Source organism: Danio rerio, chromosome 6, assembly GCF_052040795.2.
Source record: "Danio rerio strain M-AB ecotype USA chromosome 6, GRCz13ab, whole genome shotgun sequence".
NCBI classification, from domain to species: Eukaryota; Metazoa; Chordata; class Actinopteri; order Cypriniformes; family Danionidae; genus Danio; species Danio rerio.
In genome coordinates, this window is record NC_141026.1 from 58,062,501 (window position 1) to 58,081,152 (window position 18,652).

Sequence of the window (18,652 nt, forward strand, 5' to 3'; positions counted from 1 at the left end):
GAAAAATTAAAGAGTATTGACGGTATTTCAATTTATTAATTCAATCATCTGTGTCCTTCATATGTTCGGCTCAAACCTTGATTATTGTTTTTATTCAAGCCAGTTTTGAGTTTTTATGCCATAACAACTGTGTACCGTGGGTCCGTGGACGTGTTCTCACCCAGTCATCAACATAGGGTCTTACAGCTTGGCACTGGCAGGTCTGTCTTGCCTTCAGAAAGCACACGCAGTCATGAATAATTAAGAAGCCGGCTCTTCTCATAGGATAAGAAATTCTGCTATGAATAATAATGAGAAACCGACGCGTCATCTTTGCACTTGCAGTTTTGTGCCACGTCACAGATTTTGATCCGCCCCAAAAATCATTTTAAACCCGGAAGCTGAAATTAGCTGACAAAAGCTCAAAATTATCCAGACAGCTGCTAACATTGTCTCAACTGATGCTCAACACACACTAATCTGTTAAAATCTCAAAAAAAAAAGTACTCGAGGGTTTCTTGAACATTTAAAAAGAATATATTTTAGAGCTGTAATCACAATACCTTGAAACCATAAAACCGTGATATTTATATCCAACAATTTTTTTGTTAGGTTGAATTTTAGATGTTTTCTTCTCGGTTGTGTTTGCATAACAAATTAAGATTTATTTTAAGGTACAATTTTCACTATTAGCAAACCATTATCTATGAAATTTATCTCAGTAAACTATTAATTTGCTGCTTATTAATAGCTATTTAGGTAGAAGTTGAGTTTAGGTAATGCATAGGATTAGAAGCATAGAATAAGATGATGCAGATTATGTATTTTATTAGTAAAGTAAATATCGTAAGTATCGTAAAAATGGGCAGGAAATTAACCAGATAGTTGTAAGAACTGCCACTTAAACTAAAGTGTACAATTATTTTTTAAATTCTTATTATTATTGTTTATATTTGTATGTATTGTATTAGTTTATTTTTTTTTTAGTTCCTGTTTCTGATGTTTGTTTGTTTGTTTTTTGGTTGTTTTGTTTCGCTGATTGTGTTCACCTGTGTCTGGTTTGGTTTTTGTCTTGTTTATACCGTTGAAGTTAGAATTATTAGCCCCCCTGTTTATTTGTTTATTTTTTCCTTATTTCTGTTTAGCGAGAGGCAGATTTTTTCAATACATTTCTAATCCTAATAGTTTTAATAACTCATCGCTAATAACTGAATTATTTTATCTTTGCCATGATGACAGAAAATAATATTTGAATAGATATTTTTCAAGACACTTCTACACAGCTTAATGTGGCAGGTTAGGGTAATTAGGCAAATTATTGTGTAATGATGGTTTGTTCTGTAGACTATCGAAAAATATAGCTTAAAGGGGTGAATAATATTGACCTTAAAATGGTGTTAATAAAATTTAAAACTGCTTTTATTGTAGCCAAAATAAAAGAAATCAGACTTTCTCCAGAAGAAAAAATGTTATCAGACATACTGTGAAAATGTCCTTGCTCTGTTAAACATCACTTGGGAAATATTTAAAAAAGAAAAAAAATCAAATGGGGGCTAATAATTCTGACTTCAACTGTATGTCCTCTGTTCTTACAATTCATTTTTCAGTTCTGCTTTTGTAATTGTTGCATTCTTTCATGCGCCTACAATACGTTTATGAATTATATAGTTTTGTGTTTGTTTAATAAAACTAAATGGTTGCAAATGAATGGCAAAATTATACGCCCTCCTGTGAAGTTTTTTATTTTTTTCAAATATTTCCAAAGTGATGTTTTTTTTGTTACAGTATTTCCTTTTTTGTCTTTAGAAGCCTTATTTATTTTAGTTTGACCAGAATAAAAGCTGTTTTTGCAAGAAGGTCGCTGGGTTGCTGGTTCGAGCCTCGGCTCAGTTGGCGTTTCTGTGTGGAGTTTGCACGTTCTCCCTGCTTTGCGTGGGTTTCCTCTGGGTGCTCCGGTTTCCCCCACAGTCCAAAGACATGCGGTACAGGTGAATTGGGTAGGCTAAACTGTCCGGAGTGTATGAGTGTGTTTGTGTGTGAATGAGTGTGTGTGTGGATGTTTCCCAGAAATAGGTAAAGGCTGGAAGGGCATCCGCTGCGTGAAAACGTGCTGGATAAGTTGGCGGTTCATTCTGCTGTGGCTACCCTGGATTAATAAAGGGACTAAGCCGACAAGAAAATGAATGAATTAGTTAACCACTTTAAGATTTATCTTCCCGACTGACAACAGAACAAGCCACTATTGTCCAATGACTCTAATCACTTTAGCTTTCCTAGTTTACCTAATTTACTGTAGCTATAGTGTTAAATTGCTTTTAAATTGCACTCAAAATAGTATCTTGCAAATTAACAACTAAAACAGTCTGTCATCTTGGCAAAGACAAGAGGAAATTAGTTATTAAAATAATTGTTTTAAAAACTATATTTATGATTAATCTTTTATGTTTAAAGATGTTTTGAACCAATCTTCTCTTAATTAAACAGCACTTTAATATCTGAAATGAAATGTTTGAAAAAGTATTACATTTTCGCAGGAGAGGAAGATCTGAGATGGTCTGTAAATAAACATTTCGGATTAACTTTCGTCTTAAATAAAACTTTTATGATATTTGAGAGTTGATGGCATCTGTTAAGTGTGTGGTTCAAGCCCAATAACAGGGGGCAAATCTTAAAATAAGATAAGTAGACTTTAAAGAAATCATAAATAGTGTTGGTCATGGCAGTCTAGTTGAAATTACATGTGGTTTGACAGGCGGTCCAGCATCTTTGTTCACAGACAGAGTAATGAAGCTGTTGGAGACACACACACACGCACACATGTGTAAAGTCTAAAGCGTGACCATTCCCAGCACAGCTTGAACATGGACAACCCAATCTACATGCTTTGATTTAACTGAGAGTAAACACATCAAAATAAATAAATAAAATAAAAATACTATAGTAATGTATTGAAAATAATAGTAATAATAATAAATAAATAAATAATAAATAAATAAATAATAAAAGTATAATAAGTTAATGAATTTGGTCAAACTTTGCACTGAGGTTTCATTAGTTAATGAAATGATCTAATTATAAACAATACATATACAGCATTTATTAATCATGGATAGTTCAACATTTACTAATGCATTATTAACATCCAAATACATGCATGTTGATATTAGTTAATGCACCATGAGTTAACAACACGTTTTATCAAATTAACTAAGGTTCTCAAACATGAACAAATACTGTAATTAATGTTTTGTTCTTTGTTTGTTGATGTTAATAAATGCATTAACTAACATTAACTAATACAAGCTTATTGTAAAGTGTTACCATGAATTAGTTAACGAATGCTTCCAACCCGGGCTCATTGTGGAAACGTAGCCCCGCGGACGTTTCTGCGGACCGCCATTTACATCCCGGAAGGTACATATTTCGAGCGGTTTTTGTTTTCGCGGATCCGCGAGAGGCCGCTGTGCGCTTTTTCGCGTCTCGGGCGCCTCTCGGGAGCGCACGCCGTTCGCGCCCGCGCTGTTCTCGCACGAAAAGCCGTCGGATCGGCCGACCCGGCCGCCTTCCTCTTCCTCCTCCTTCTTCCCTAAACCCAAGCGACGGTTTGCAAAAGCCGTCCAGAAAGCAAAAAAAAGCAAAAGCCCTTGTCTTCGATTTCGACCGCGTTTTTCGGATCCCGCCACCTCCGGCCACGTAAATCGCGGTCTCCAGAAACGTCCGCGGGGCTACAGGTACGTTTCCACAATGAGCTTGGGTTGAATGCTTCAGCACTGTAGTATTATTCATTACTTCATTTTCTTGTCGGCTTATTCCCTTTTTTTAACCCAGGTTCGCCCCAGTGGAATGAATCTCCAACTTATCCAGCATATGTTTTTTAGCAGCGGATGCTCTTCAAGCTGCAACTCAGTACTGGGAGACTCCCATACGCACTCATGTACACACACACACACACACACACACACACACACACATACACTCATACACTACGGCCAATTTAGTTTATTCAATTCACCTATTTGTCACCACGGACCGGTCAACGATTGACAATTTTACCGAGGACCACTGACCTATAACAAATGTGTTTGGACTATGTACCGGTCCGTGGCTTCTTCATTGAGGACCACTGGCCTATAACACGTGTTTAAACTATGTACTGGTCTGCGGCTTCGTCACTGAGGACCACTGACCTATAACACATAAGTTTGGACTGTGTGCCGGTCCGCGGCTTCGTGATTTAGGACCAATGACCTATAACACATGTGTTTGGACTATGTACCGGTCCGTGGCTTCGTCATTGAGGACCACTGGCCTATAACACGTGTTTGGACTATGTACTGGTCTGCGGCTTCGTCATTGAGGACCACTGACCTATAACACATGTGTTTGGACTATGTACCGGTCCGTGGCTTCGTCATTGAGGACCACTGACCTATAACACATGTGTTTGGACTATGTACTGGTCCGCAGCTTCGTGATTTAGGACCACTGACCTATAACACATGTGTTTGGACTATGTACCGGTCCGCGGCTTCGTGATTGAGGACCACTGACCTATAACACATGTGTTTGGACTATGCACCGGTCCGTGGCTTCGTCATTGAGGACCACTGACCTATAACACATGTGTTTGGACTATGCACTTGTCCGTGGCTTCGTCGATGAGGACCACTGACCTATAACACTTAAGTTTGGACTGTGTACCGGTCCGCGGCTTCGTGATTGAGGACCACTGACCTATAACACATGTGTTTGGACCGTGGGGGAAACCGGAGCACCAGGAGAAAACCCATGCCAACACGGGGAGAACATGCAAACTCCACACAGAAATGCCAACTGGCCCAGCCAGAACTCAAACCAGCGACCTTCTTTCTGTAACACTCAAAGTAAGTTTTTTGTAAATTATGAGTTAAACTAACTTATTTTATTTTGTGATTTTCACGGTTTCAGGATGTAAGAAGAAGACGTGTACACTGTAAAAAACTGCAGGGTTCCACACAATTCCTACATGTTGTCCCAACACAAATCAATTGAGTTAATGTAATCTTTTAAAAATATTGAAGTGGATTGCACAAAACAATTAAATTGAATCTAAAAATAGTGTTGTTTCAGCTCATTTTAAATAAGTAGTTTGAACAAGCAACAAAAGTCATTTATTGAGTGTACGTGAAAAATAAGGCCAATAGCATGGTTCAAAAATATAGCTATGGCATTTACTATAAATTACCATGGTATTTTTTGTTTCCTCTTGTCTGAAACAACTCTATCATGGTTTGTCATTCCAGGTGAAAGTGAGGAGAAAGTCTGCAGGTTCTCATGGTTTAGGAGGCTCTGGTGGGAGGAGTTTTCTCATCGCAGGCTTTGGGAAATCTTCAGCCTAGAGCCAGTTGGCGAACAGCAGAGGAAATGCGCAGAATGTCAGTTTTTTTGTTGTTCTCTCATCCCCGCAGGCGTAGAGAAGCGCCGAACGCCCCGCTCACCTGCCCTGCCCTGCCCAGCCTCCAGTGTGAGAACAGAAATAGTGTAAGTCGGTCTTTTCCTCCTCTGGTTTCTTTCACACCTCAGGCGTTTCTTCACAAATCAGCTCATTCTGACCAGGCTCTCTTTAAGATCTTTATTAATGCTCTGAGCCGATGACCTCCGTGTGACCTTTTACTCTTGCTGACCCACAGTTTTGTCAGGTTCACTGTTATTAGAGACCAATTACACCCTGAAAACCTACACTGAACAAAATGATGCACTGCATTTACAAAAATGTTTTTAAGGTTTGTGGTTGCAAACTATTTAGAGTCAAATGTATTAGCCCTCCTGTAATTATTATTATTAATATTAGCCTTCCTGTATTACTAGCCCTCCTGTACATCAGTTTCTGTTTAATGGAAAGAAGATTTTTTTTTATGTTTACCCCACAGTCCAAACACACGCACTATAGGTTAATTGAATAAACTAAATTGGCTGTAGTGTATTAGTGTGTTTGTGTGTGTGTGTGTGTGTGTGCGTGCGTGCGTGCGTGCGTGCTTGTGTGCGTGCATGTGTGTGTGTGCATGTATGGATGTTTCCCAGTACTAGGTTGCAGCTGGAAGGGCATCCGCTGTGTAAAACATACTGTGTGTGTTTGTGTGTGTGTGTGTGTGTGTATATATATATACACAGTTGAAACCAGAAGTTTACATACACTTTAAAAATAAAAGGAACATAACCATTTTTAAAAAATGTCTGATGATAAATCATACTAAACGTTTGCTATTTTAGATCCGTCAGGATTACCTAAATGATGCCAGAATAATGAGAGAGGTTTTTTTTTTATTATTAATTTCTAGACAGTCAAAATTTTACATACATTTCCCTGTTATTTTTTAGCTTTGCTTTTAAACTGTATAACTTTGGTCAAATGTTTTGGGTATCCTTCCACAAGCTTCTCACAATAGTTTGCAGGAGTTTTGGCCCATTCCTCCTGACAGAATTGGTGTAACTGAGTCAGATTTGAAGGTTCTTGCTCACACAAGCTTTTTCAACTCTTCCCACAAATTTTTTATAGGATTGAGATCAGGGCTTTGTGATGGCCAGAAAAAATTCACTTGGTTGTCCTTAAAGCACATTTTACCTAATTTGGCAGTATGCTTAGGATCATGGTGTGTTTGCAAGAGCCATTTGTGGCCAAGTTTTAATTTCCTGGCTGATGTCTTGAGATGTTGCTTCAGTATTTCTCCATAATGTTCTTTCTTCATGATGCCATCTATGCTGTGAAGTGGACCAGTCCCTCCTGCAGCAAAACAGCCCCACAACATGATGCTGCCGCCCCCATACTTCACAGTTGGGATGGTGTTCCTAGGCTTGTAAGCTTTCCCCTTTGTCCTCCAAATGTAACACTGGTCATTATGGCCAAACAGTTCAATCTTCGTTCCATCAGACCACAGGACATGTCTCCAAACATTATTATTTTTCCCAGAGTATTTAGCAGATTGTAATCTGGCTTTTTTGTTGATTCTGGCTTGTTGATTTTCCCATGTTGTCAGAAAAGGAAGCAGTAGGTTTTTTTTAAATACTATTCTACAGTTGTGCCTCTAATTAACTCAAATGTTGTCAATTAACCAATCAGAAACTTCCAAAACCTTGACATCATCATCTGAGCTTTTTCAGAGGCAGAATAATCTTATTGTATGTAAACTTGACTATCAAGAAAAGTTATAACAATTTCTCCACAAATATCTCTCTCATTATTCTGCTATCAAGCAGAAGAGAAACAAAAGTGATAATCCAAACTTACCTAAAAGAGAAAAAGTGTAGTTAACATTAACATCTGACTTTCTTTAAAATTGTTATGTGCCTTTTTATACAATGTATGTAAACTTCTGGTTTCAACTGTATATATATATATATATATATATATATATATATATATATATATATATATATATATATATATATATATATATATATATTATAATTGTCTCTCAACTGTCAGAAATTTTAATCTGATGATCACACACACACACACACACACACACACACACACACACACACACACACACACACACACACACACACACACACACACACACACACACACACACACACAGGGAGTGTCCTTCCCTTCTGGCTTCACATGACACACAGAATTTAATTTCCTCAATAAAGGCGGCTCATTTTCATATTTTTCTCCAGACATAATAAGATAGTTACTGTATAACTTCAGTCAAGTTCAAACCATAAAACAAACACTTTTAATTGTCTGCCAGACGAAGCGGCTAGTGAACGCGCTGTGAACGACCTCTCGACCGCAGGCCACTCTTATTAAACACATTCACTTTGTTTTCAGAGTGTTTGATGAACTCTGAAGCAACCAGTGATTTTAAAGTCTTTTTAAAATTAGCAAAGAGCAAAAACCACAGACGTAGAGATAAATGAGAGAACAAAAGACTGACGCGTCTCTCAGATGGAGAAACTGCAAAAACATTTTAGCATAATTTTTCTCATGTTTATTTTCATTTGGACTATTTTACTGGACCCATCTTTTCCCAGTTTTCCCCTCAAAAATAGTGTTTTAAAAGCATCTTAGACCCTTTTCACTGTATTTCTCAGTAGCAGAAGTCGTCATATTTGCATAAACTTGGCAGCACAGTGAATGGGAGAGGACAAGTAGTGTCTTACAATCCTATTTGCTGAAATATTAAAAGAAAAACACAATGATGTTATCAAGACGTTCAGGAAAAAGGGGGGAAATAGTGTGAGACAGAAGAGAGAATAATTTCAGATTTAGTGTCCTGCCTCCATACACACTACATTAGAAACACCCAGCCTGATCTCACAAGAAAACGTAAGTATTTTACGTTTTGCCAGTTTAGTGGCTAATTCGTACGAATTCGTACGAGTTCAGTCATAGGAAATGGTACAATTTTAAAAAGGAGGCGTGGCACCTGACCCCACCCCTAACCCCAACCGTCATTGGGGGATGAGCAAATCGTACAAAATTGTACGAATTAGATCGTACGAATTCATACGAATTAGCCACTAAATGAAAAAGTTACGAATTGCCGTGAGATTGTGTTGAAACACCTCACATCAGCGGGCATGTATTGTTTTTGTATTTTAATGCAAAGATGATATAATGCATACATGAATACATATAAATGTACATACGCTTAAAAAAAATCTAAATATTAAAAACCTTCTAGGATTTAAGATTATTCATTTATTCATTTTCATTTTGGCTCAGTCCCTTTATTAATCTGGGGTCGCCACAACGGAATGAACCGCCAACTTATCCAGCATATGTGTTACTAACGCAATCTCACAACAATTCGCAACTTTTTGATTTAGTGGCTAATTCGTATGAATTCATACAATCTAATTTGTACAGTTTAGTAGGATTTGCTCATCACCCAATGATGGTTGGGGTTAGGGGTGGGGTTTGGTGCCACGCCTCCTTTTTATAATCATTCATTTTCGTAACACTGAACTTGTATGAATTAACCACTAAACTGACAAAATTTTAAATACTTTTGCGTTTCCTCGTGAGATCAGGCTGGTTTTACGCAGCGGATGCCCTTCCAGCTGTAACTCAGCACTGGGAAAGATTTAAGATTATGAAGACTGTCCATTGTGCTGCAATGAAAAAAAAATGCTTTTCTACTTCGTTTGGGTCTTGTTTCTAGTACAGATATAAATCAAATTCCCTAATTAAGAAGCATTTTCTAGAAAAGTAAAACAAAAAAAAACTTTGTTTTGATTTCAGAAGTAATAAGTCCAAAGTAAGAGTTTTTTCATAAAACAAGCTAATAATCTACCAATGGTTTAAGCAAAATAATCTTATTTCAAACTGAAAACAGGATCTTTTTTCTCACTCCAGAAGTAGTTTATGTTGCTTTTTATTTTTCACTTAATTTTGACTTATTATTTCTAAAACCAAATTAATATTTTTACTTGTCTACGCTGTAGAAAATATGGATAACGTTTTCTGTATTTTGTAATGCATTTTTCCCTTTAGTTTTGCTTTTGGATTGCCATATGAACCTCCATCTTTCATCCAATAATTTTTAACCTTGAAAAGTTGAAAAAGTGACTTTTATTACCATTTTTAATAGTTTGAAGCCATATATTGTCTGTGTTTTCAGAAGTAATAAGTCCAAAGTAAGAGTTTTTTCATAAAAAAAAAGCTAATAATACCAATGGGGTAAGCAAAATAATCTTATTTCAAACCAAAAACAAGATCATTTTTCTCACTCCAGAAGTAGATTATGTTGCTTTTTATTTTTCACTTATTTTTGACATTATTTTCTGAAACCAAATCAGTATTTTTACTTGTCTACGCTATAAAAATATGCATAAAGTTTTCTCTATTTTGTGATACATTTTTTTCCTGTTTATTTATGCTTTGGACTGCATTATGAACCTTCATCTTTCATCCAATAACTTTAACCTTGAAAAGTTAAAAAAGTGACTTTTATTACCATTTTTAATAGTTTAAAGTGATATATTGTCTGTATTTTCAGAAGTAATAAGTCCAAAGTAAGAGTCTTTTCATAAAAGCTTATAATCTGTCAATGGGGAAACAAATTTTTTTCAAACCGAAAACAGGATCATTTTTTGACCCCACAAGTAGATTATTATTATTTTTTGAGAGAAAGAATCTAATAAATTGTGACTTAATATTTCTGAAATTGAAACAATATTTTTATTTGTCTACACTGTAAGAAATATTGGTAAATATTCAGTATTTTATGAGTCATGTTTTTTTTTAATTTCCCCATTTATTTCTGCTTTTGAATTGCACTATAGAATGCTGATCCTTATTACCACTTTTATCTTTGAAAAGTTAAAAAAAGTGACTTATGAACATTTGTAATAGTTTGCAGTGCTTGTACAAAACCTACAAAACCTTGTAATAAACTGCCATCACATTTTCTGTTATTTGACAGACTTATTTCTCTAGATATTGTTTGTTGTGCGTTATTTTATTTCAAACTACTAAAATGTCACTAAAAGTCACTTTGTTAAACTGAAGACTTGAGTTTTCAACATCAGAAGTCGACAGAGCAGAGATCAACATCCCATAATGCAATTCACAACCATAAATAAACGGAAAACACTTCTGAATAACAAAAATACAGAAACGTTTTACAGCGTATAAAATACATCTTGATTTAAGAATATTTAGCTATTTGGACTCTTAGAAAAGCATTTCTTGCAGTGTATTTATGGTTGGCATTAACTATAGTACTGCTGTTCTCCTCCTCCAGTGACTATTATTACGTCCAGAAGAAAATAGTAGGGAATTTCCCCATTGTTGTGCTGTCATAGACAGAATACAGGCCATACACAAAAGATGTTTTACTACACGAGCGCCTGGGAAAACACCCACAGGAGAGAACAATCCCCAGTGACATTTTTAGCTGTGGATCAAATGAAATCTTTAATACAGTCGTCTAGACGACAGGGAAATTCATATATGAAAATCATAGACCCTTTAAAAAACAGCTGAGAAAATGCAGGGAACATGTACTGCGTCCCAATTTCCATATTTATACAACATCCTGAAAGTTTCTACTCTTTTGGTGGAGAAAAAGTATTTGCTTAGTTACGTGTCACTTTACTCATATTTATTTCCACTTTAAAGTCATGGAATAATGCCTGTTAAAAAAGTTAGTTTTGGTCATTTTTAATAACAAATCTGACCATAGAACAGCAGCCCCTTTTCTGATGACATATGAGAGGAGGAGCACTAAAATGAAACCCCGCCCCCTACTTAATATTCTGTTGAAAATGTGTCAAAAGTGCAGCAACTTCTGATGCTCACAGACTTTAATTTCCCGTCATATTGGAGAAGCAGCCACTCATTAATCTGCATTTCTGTCATGAACAGAATTAATTCACCTCAAGCGTTTGCATAATCATCAGAACCTAATGACCAAATGCATCTTTATAAAAGTTTTGGTGTAGATGAATTAGATTGTTTTTCATTAGGTTAAACATTAATCAACAATCATTTAAAAATCTGCCTCTACTTAACCGTCAGCTCTTCAGTTAAAGTCGGGAGGAAACGAAAGTTACGATTCTTTTGTCCAATAGCATGATGTACATATAACTGAAAATATAATGGAGGGTGGGGCTTAATTTTATCCTTTTGAGAACTAATTGTTTTGTTGAAAGATGGGCGTTGCAAACAAAATGAAAAGGACGATTGACGAATGGACAACAGAAGAGCAGAAACGGCGCACTGCCTGTCACGCCCTATATGACGGATAGCTCCGCCTAAATGACTAATAGCCCTCCCCCACAGTACTATTTGTTCCACCTTAAATGACTAATAACCCCATCCTAAATGACTAATAGCTTCCGCTCCAAAGGACTGATTGTTCCACTCTTAATGATTAATAAAGGACTGATAGTTTCTCCCTAAATGACTAATAGCTCCACCCTAAAAGACTGTTAGCTCCACCCTAAATAACTAATAGTTCTACCCTAAAAGACTGTTAGCTCCACTCTAAATAACTAATAGCTCCACCCTAAAAAACTGATAGCTCCACCCTAAATAGCTAATAGTTCTGTTAAAAATTATTAATAGCCCCACCCCAAAGGGCTGAGAGTTTCACCCTAAAGGACTAATAGCCCCACCCTAATGAACTGATAGCTCCACCCTAAATCACAGATAGCCCTGCCCTAAATACTTTTGCCTCAAAGGACTTATTGTTCCACACCTGAAGGACTAATAGTCCCACCCTAAATGCCTAAGAGTCCCACCCTAAATGACTGATAGTTCTGTCTTAAAGGAATGATAGCTCCGCCCTAAATGATTAATAACCCCGCCCTAAAGAACTGATTATTCCACCCTAAAGCACTAATAATCCCACCCATAAAGACTGAGAGTCCTACCCTTAATGACTGTTAGCTCCACCATAATGAACTAATAGTCCTGCCCTAAATGACTGATAGCTGCGCCTTAAATGACTGATTATTCCATCCTATAGGACTGATAGCTCACCCTATAACTAATAGCTCCGCCTCAAAGGACTGATAGTTCCACTCTAAATGACTGATAGCTCCGCCCTAAATGACTAATAGCCCCACCCCAAAGGACTGATAATCCACCCTAAAGCACTAATAGTCCCACCCTAAAAGACTGAGAGTCCTGCCCTAAATTACTGTTAGCTCTACCCTACAGCAGGAGTTCTCAAACGTTTTAGCCTGCGACCGACAAAATAACAATGCCAGTAACTCGCGACCCCCAAAATCCTCTCAAGTGATTATAAATATATAAACGTTGCACCCACCGGTGCACATATACCAATAGGCCCAAGTCTATTCATCGTTTATTTTTGGTAGAACGCCACTCGGAGACCGTCCTCCATGTTCAGTTGTGGACTGTATTTATTTTTAATGTATGTGAGAGCCTTAAAGGTGTCAGAAAGTTTTACCTGGTGCCATAAAATCAATGTGTGACGCTATTGCTGTGTCCTAAATATAACGTAATCACCCCTGGGGCCGCAGAAACAAAACATTTTGAAAGGCTGATGGCTTTTTAGTTGCATAATGTTTTCTTAATGTTTATTATTAACGTGTTAACAATGTTACTATTAATTATTATTTTGTTCTCCAGGAGGTTATGGATAAATTATGTAAATTTTTAGAAGTTGCCAAGCGACCTACCCCCACCGCAAATGTCTCGCGGCCCGCCGAGGGGTACCGACCCCTACTTTGAGAACCACTGCCCTAAAGGACTAAAGGCTGATTTATACTTCTGCGTCAAACGCCGGCGTATGCTACGGCGCTGACGCATAGCCCTTTGCCGTGGCCGTCGGCGTCGCTGACGTGCACCTCTCAAAAAAATGTAACTACACGTCGCAACGACATGTAGTGTAAGCTCTGTGATTGGTCGGCTTGGTAAGGCTGACGAGTCTGGGCGGGACAGAGAGCCGCGTGAATGGTGCGAGCCTGATGGAGCGATTGTTTACAAGTGTGGAGTCCCGTGAAGGAGCTCCGGATGGAAAGTTTTGTTTTGTGTTTACCTCATAGTTAAAGTTGTTGCACGTCCGCCGGTTCCTGCCTCAAAATGAGCGAGTTTGAGCCACTTGTACATCCCAGAAGTGTTCAGGCAAAGCAAAACAGCAGTGAAGAAACTCGACACAGAGGAACATTTACACCTCACTGCCAACTAGCGTTTCGGAAGTGTCAATGCAGACCAACAGAGACAGAGCGCAAAAGTATAAATGCACAGCTACGCGCGTTGCATGCGCCGTGGGTTACGCCGGTCACTTGACGCAGAAGTATAAACCAGGCTTAATAGTCCTGCCCTAAATTACTGATAGCTACACCCTAAAGGCATTCAATATGACTAGAAGGGAAGAAAAATAGATTCAAGGGGGGATGAAAGGTTATGGTGTTCGATAAAACATTCTGTAAAAAAGTGCACAGATTAGCGACGTTGTTTCAAGAGTTCACACTTAGCTGATGATTGATTATAAGCAAGTTTGGCATGCTGCCCCGGGAGAGAGCCCTGAGCTCGAAGGTTCTTGAGCCCTGGGCTCCCTCCTGTTTGGAGGAAGAGAGGGGAGCCTCGAGCTCAGGTAGATCTCGACAACTCCCCTTTGATAATAGCTAAAGACTAAGATTGAAAGCTATTAAAAGATATGCTGCATTATTAGATTACCTGTATTGAAATTTAGATTTAACGATTAACTTGTTGTGCATGTTTTTGGAATGTGGGAGGAAACCGGAGAACCCGAGGAAAACCCACGCAAGCAAGGGAAGAACATGCAAACTACACACAGAAACGACCACCGGCCTGTTAAGGAACTAAAACCGGTGACGTTGTTGCTGTGAGGCGACAGTGCTAGTCACTGAGCCACCGTGCTGCCCTATGGAGGGAAAGGTGAAAAGGTAGGGGTGGAAGGGGGGATTCTTCAAATCGAAGATGACTGTAGTGAAAAACCCCTGGCTCTTTATAGTGGTTAGGAATGGCCTGATTGGTGGATCAAGCATGCTAATGCAGAACCAGCCGTGTTCAATCATAATCACGTGCTCCTCTCGAAATTAGTTTATGAATAAACTTCACTTATAACAAGCAAGACTGTAAAATGACCCTTGACCATTTCAAGGATGCTCATTTACTTGTACACAGCCACCACCTGTCTTATAAACCCAGAACTAGCTCTTTTTAATGACCTACTCAACTTTTGGTTAAAAACTGGAAAAAAATATATAATAATGATCAACAGAAAAGGCAAACAAGAACGCGCTAAAAGGCATTACTTCCACAAACACAAAAACGCAGACTGACTGGATGAGGAAGAGTTGCTGAGGAAAAATATCACACCATTATTTGGCAAAGCGGCTCTTAAGTAAAGCAAACACGCTCCGTCTGAGCAGAACCATCTGTGGAGAGCGAGAAGAAACGCCTGCTAACAGAAATAACAAGCGGCAGGGTCTTCATAAAGCCTCTGGGTTGGAGCTCCAATGGTGTTAGAGTCTGCCAGGCGGCCCATGTCACCGGGATGTTGGGATGAGCGTATGCCGGTTCTGCCAAATGCTGTGTTGTTTTTGGCGCTCCGCAATCTGGGCACCGGGTTCCCACGTGGCACAGAAAAGCTCTCTCTCCATCATGGTGAGCGCCAAACCACTGCTGCTTTTCTGCATCTTGCTTCAGGCCTGTTATTTTCTCGTTTCTCCTTCTACTACTCAATGACTCCCCTGCTTTACTGCTCACATCCATTTATGTACATATAGATGCATATAAGCACATACAGGTAAACAATGCTAACATTCAGCAATCTCAGAACTTGTTTTATACAATTTTTATAATACAATATAAGTCTGTAAAGGTCAAATTTATATATATATATATATATATATATATATATATATATATATATATATATATATATATATATATATAAACGAAATAAATGTAAAAAGAAAATCACAGTAATAGTTGCAATCCTATTAGGAATATTTATAAAAATTTGAATTATATAAACTAAAAATATCCATAAATTTGCAGTTTTCCACAATTTGATTTTTATTTTTCCCCATTTATTTGTGTTTTTAATTGCATTATGAGATCTTGAACTTTCTTCCAACAACTTTTATCCTTAAAAAGTTCAAAAAAAGTTTTTTTTTTTAAACATGTTTTATAGTCAACCCAAGCTCAATCTGGAAACGTAGCCCCGCGGACGTTTCTGGAGACCGCGATTTACGTGGCCGGAGGTACGTATGGCTGCGTTTTGTTATTTTCGAGCGAACGCTACGGGGCGGTGTGACGCCGCTCCTCCTCTTCGCGCTTGCCGGCTGACAGCTCACCTCCGTGTGGAGACAAACGAAACCAGTTTGTCCGCTTAGCTCGCAGCGTTACGTTGGTGGAGCGGAGGCCCGGAGGAGGAGGAGCCGGCAACGGCGACGACCGGGATCGAGTCCAGGGAAGAGCGGTCCCAGAAATCAGGTAAGATGAAAAACAGAATCCAAAAAATAAAAGCGAACAAGTTCGCGATGGGGCGAGAACGCGGCGAGATCCAAAAACGTGGTCAAAATCGGACAAGGGCTTTTGCTTTTTTTTTATGGACGGCTTTTGCAAATCGTCGCTTGGGTTTAGGGAAGGAGGAGGAGGAGGGCGACTGGGTCAGCCAATTGGTTGTAAACAATTTATTTGTGTTGAATTTAAACAAACAAATTAAGTTGAACATTATTTAATTGTTATAAATTGTTTGCTACAGTTCTGCATGCAACAATTTTTTTCAGTGGTTATAGTATTATCGTATAGCAAATATAGAATTACCACAACAGATTAATTTGAGGACTTTAAATATGCTATATTATTTACTATAATTATAGTGATTAAAGAAACATGGTAGTACTATGCAAGTGGTGTTACACTCTAAAAAATGCTGTGTTGTTACTTAACATTGTGTCAAATATGGACAAACGCAACATTGGGTTAATTTTGTTTAACGTTTTAACTCTATGGCTGTTATGTTTTAGAAGGATAAATATAAAAATAATGATATATGTATTTCAGTTTAAAGTAGTGATGTGACCATCAAAACAGCATGTTATTATGAAAACACATGGCCCTTGACTGGTTTTGTTATGGTAGCAAACAGATATTGATTAGTCAGTTGACTCATGCAAATTACTGGAACCAAAAGGGACTTTGGTTCACTCAACTGAAAGCTTGTTCCACATCCAAAAATCAAAACCTTCATCCTCATTGCAGTTCTTTTTCTTTTGTTTCTGTGCTATAATTGCCTCTTCTTGTCTTCTTATAATTTGTGCCACTTTGCTAAAAGACCTTATATAGAGCTGGTGTGGGCGTGTATTATGCAAATTACCCACTACGTGCATGCAGATGCTCATTTTAGAAGACTCCAAATTCACAGAAGAACGAGTTTAAGGACAACCTCATGTGCGTACATACGTGTTGTCAATTAGGCAGAAGTTTTTTGTGAGAAGTTCAAATATGCGTATGAATATCAAAAAGCATATGGAATTATTATTATTGAATGAGACCCATTGTCTAGAAAATTACTTTATAGAAATATGCTTGTTTAAAAAAATTCTAAATTTATGATTTTTTAAATGTTTGGACTAAAAATAAGAGAAAGGGCCATTTAATACTCCAGGCGCCAGACTTGTTGCTATTTTGAGACCAGCGCAACAGTAATTTTCACGTTTTGCACCATGTTGTTTAAATGGCAAATCCATTTGCGCCAATTTGTAGACTGATGGGTGTTCCGGCCTATAAAGGAGGTGTGTTAAGGTGCATTGTTGCCGCGTTGCTTTTTTGAGGTACTGAAATAAACCGTGCCATTGTCCAAGTAAAAGCTGGTCTAAAGTCCAGTGCAAAGCGCATTAGTTGTGCCTAATATACAGTCCAAACGCTTACACATTGCTTGGGTTTAGGGTAGGGGGAGGTGGAGGCGATCGTCAACTACATAGCGGACCTGGTCAACTATGTCATCAAGCTGCGGACTGCAGCGAGGACTGTATCAACACTCGCACTATAGGTGAATTGTATGGACTAAACTGGCCGTAGTGTATGAGTGTGTGTGTGTGAATGAGTGTGCATGGGTGTTTTTCAGTACTGGGTTGCAGCTGGAAGGTTATGCGCAGTGTAAAATATATGCTGGAATAGATAGCGGTTCATTCTGCTTTGGCAACATAAGGGACTAAGCCGAAGGAAAATAAATAAGTGATTTAAGAATTGCTTAATTTGCTTCTAACGCCTGTTTCACACCGCAAGCATCAGCAGAGCGTGAGCAGCGCGTATGTCGAGCAGTAGCAGCATGCAGGCGTTTGCCTTTCACACCAGCTGCGTCTGCAGCGCGCAGCTCTTCGGCAGCTGCTGCAGAGATCAACCTATCTCTGTCTATTCTATAGTTACCCATGTCTCTCTATATACAAATACACTTTTAAACTTTTCATCTGCACCAAGGCCCCTCCTATGCTGTTTCTTTAACCTGCAAATGTTTATTTTACAAATTTTATAGATCAAATAGTGCTGTATGCTTCTCAAGCTATATGAGAAGTTCCACAGTCAGAAGACAATCGCCTGTGATATTATGTCATTTGTTTTTTGATTGTCAGGTTGCTGTAAGCCTATATATAATAATATTTATACAATATAGTTATTATGATATTTATACAGATCAAACTATTGTTACCTTCTCCGCTTCAGTGATGCCCAGCGGCAGAATAACAGCTCGTTAATTCATGCTCGTGCAGAGGATGAGACGGACAAAAGTAACCAATGCATGCCATTCTTTTACTTATTTTCGTGTTGTCAGATTCACAGTGCAAACAGCTCCCGGTAGGAATAACTCGAGTGAACATAAAACAAAGCCGATTAAAACTTCTCTGCTCAGCTGCACAGAACACAGCGAGCTCACATCATCCAGCTTGCGTGTCGAACTACACTACCCACAATACACTTCGCTATGGACTACAAATCCCGTAAATATTCTATTTCCCCTCTCCTACAACACTAGTGTGCAACTTAAGCAAAACTGATACTAAAATTGTTTTACATTTAGTTTTCAGGCCTGAATAAATGTTTGTGTCGTTTTTAATAGTTTTAAGTTCATTTGAATGACTATATATAAACCATTTGACATGATTAACGCATTTATTGGGTAAAATTGCGACTTTTTACAGTCATTCAATGTGTTTTGGTCATTATCAATGCACT

General features: G+C 38.1%; 1 protein-coding gene and 1 long non-coding RNA gene across 3 annotated transcripts in view; one reads left to right on the forward strand and one right to left on the reverse strand.

Annotated features, from left to right (window-relative positions):
- The window catches only part of LOC147843695 (uncharacterized), a 24,306-nt gene extending 18,398 nt beyond the window's left edge, over window positions 1-5,908 (forward strand). For both annotated transcript variants that reach the window (XR_015494415.1, XR_015494416.1), the window contains exon 3: window positions 5,262-5,908. This is a non-coding gene — a long non-coding RNA (uncharacterized LOC147843695). The remainder of the gene's footprint in view (window positions 1-5,261) is intronic.
- The window catches only part of slc12a5a (solute carrier family 12 member 5a), a 2,560,186-nt gene that overhangs the window by 2,020,107 nt on the left and 521,427 nt on the right, over window positions 1-18,652 (reverse strand). The gene's annotated exons all lie outside the window — the stretch shown is intronic.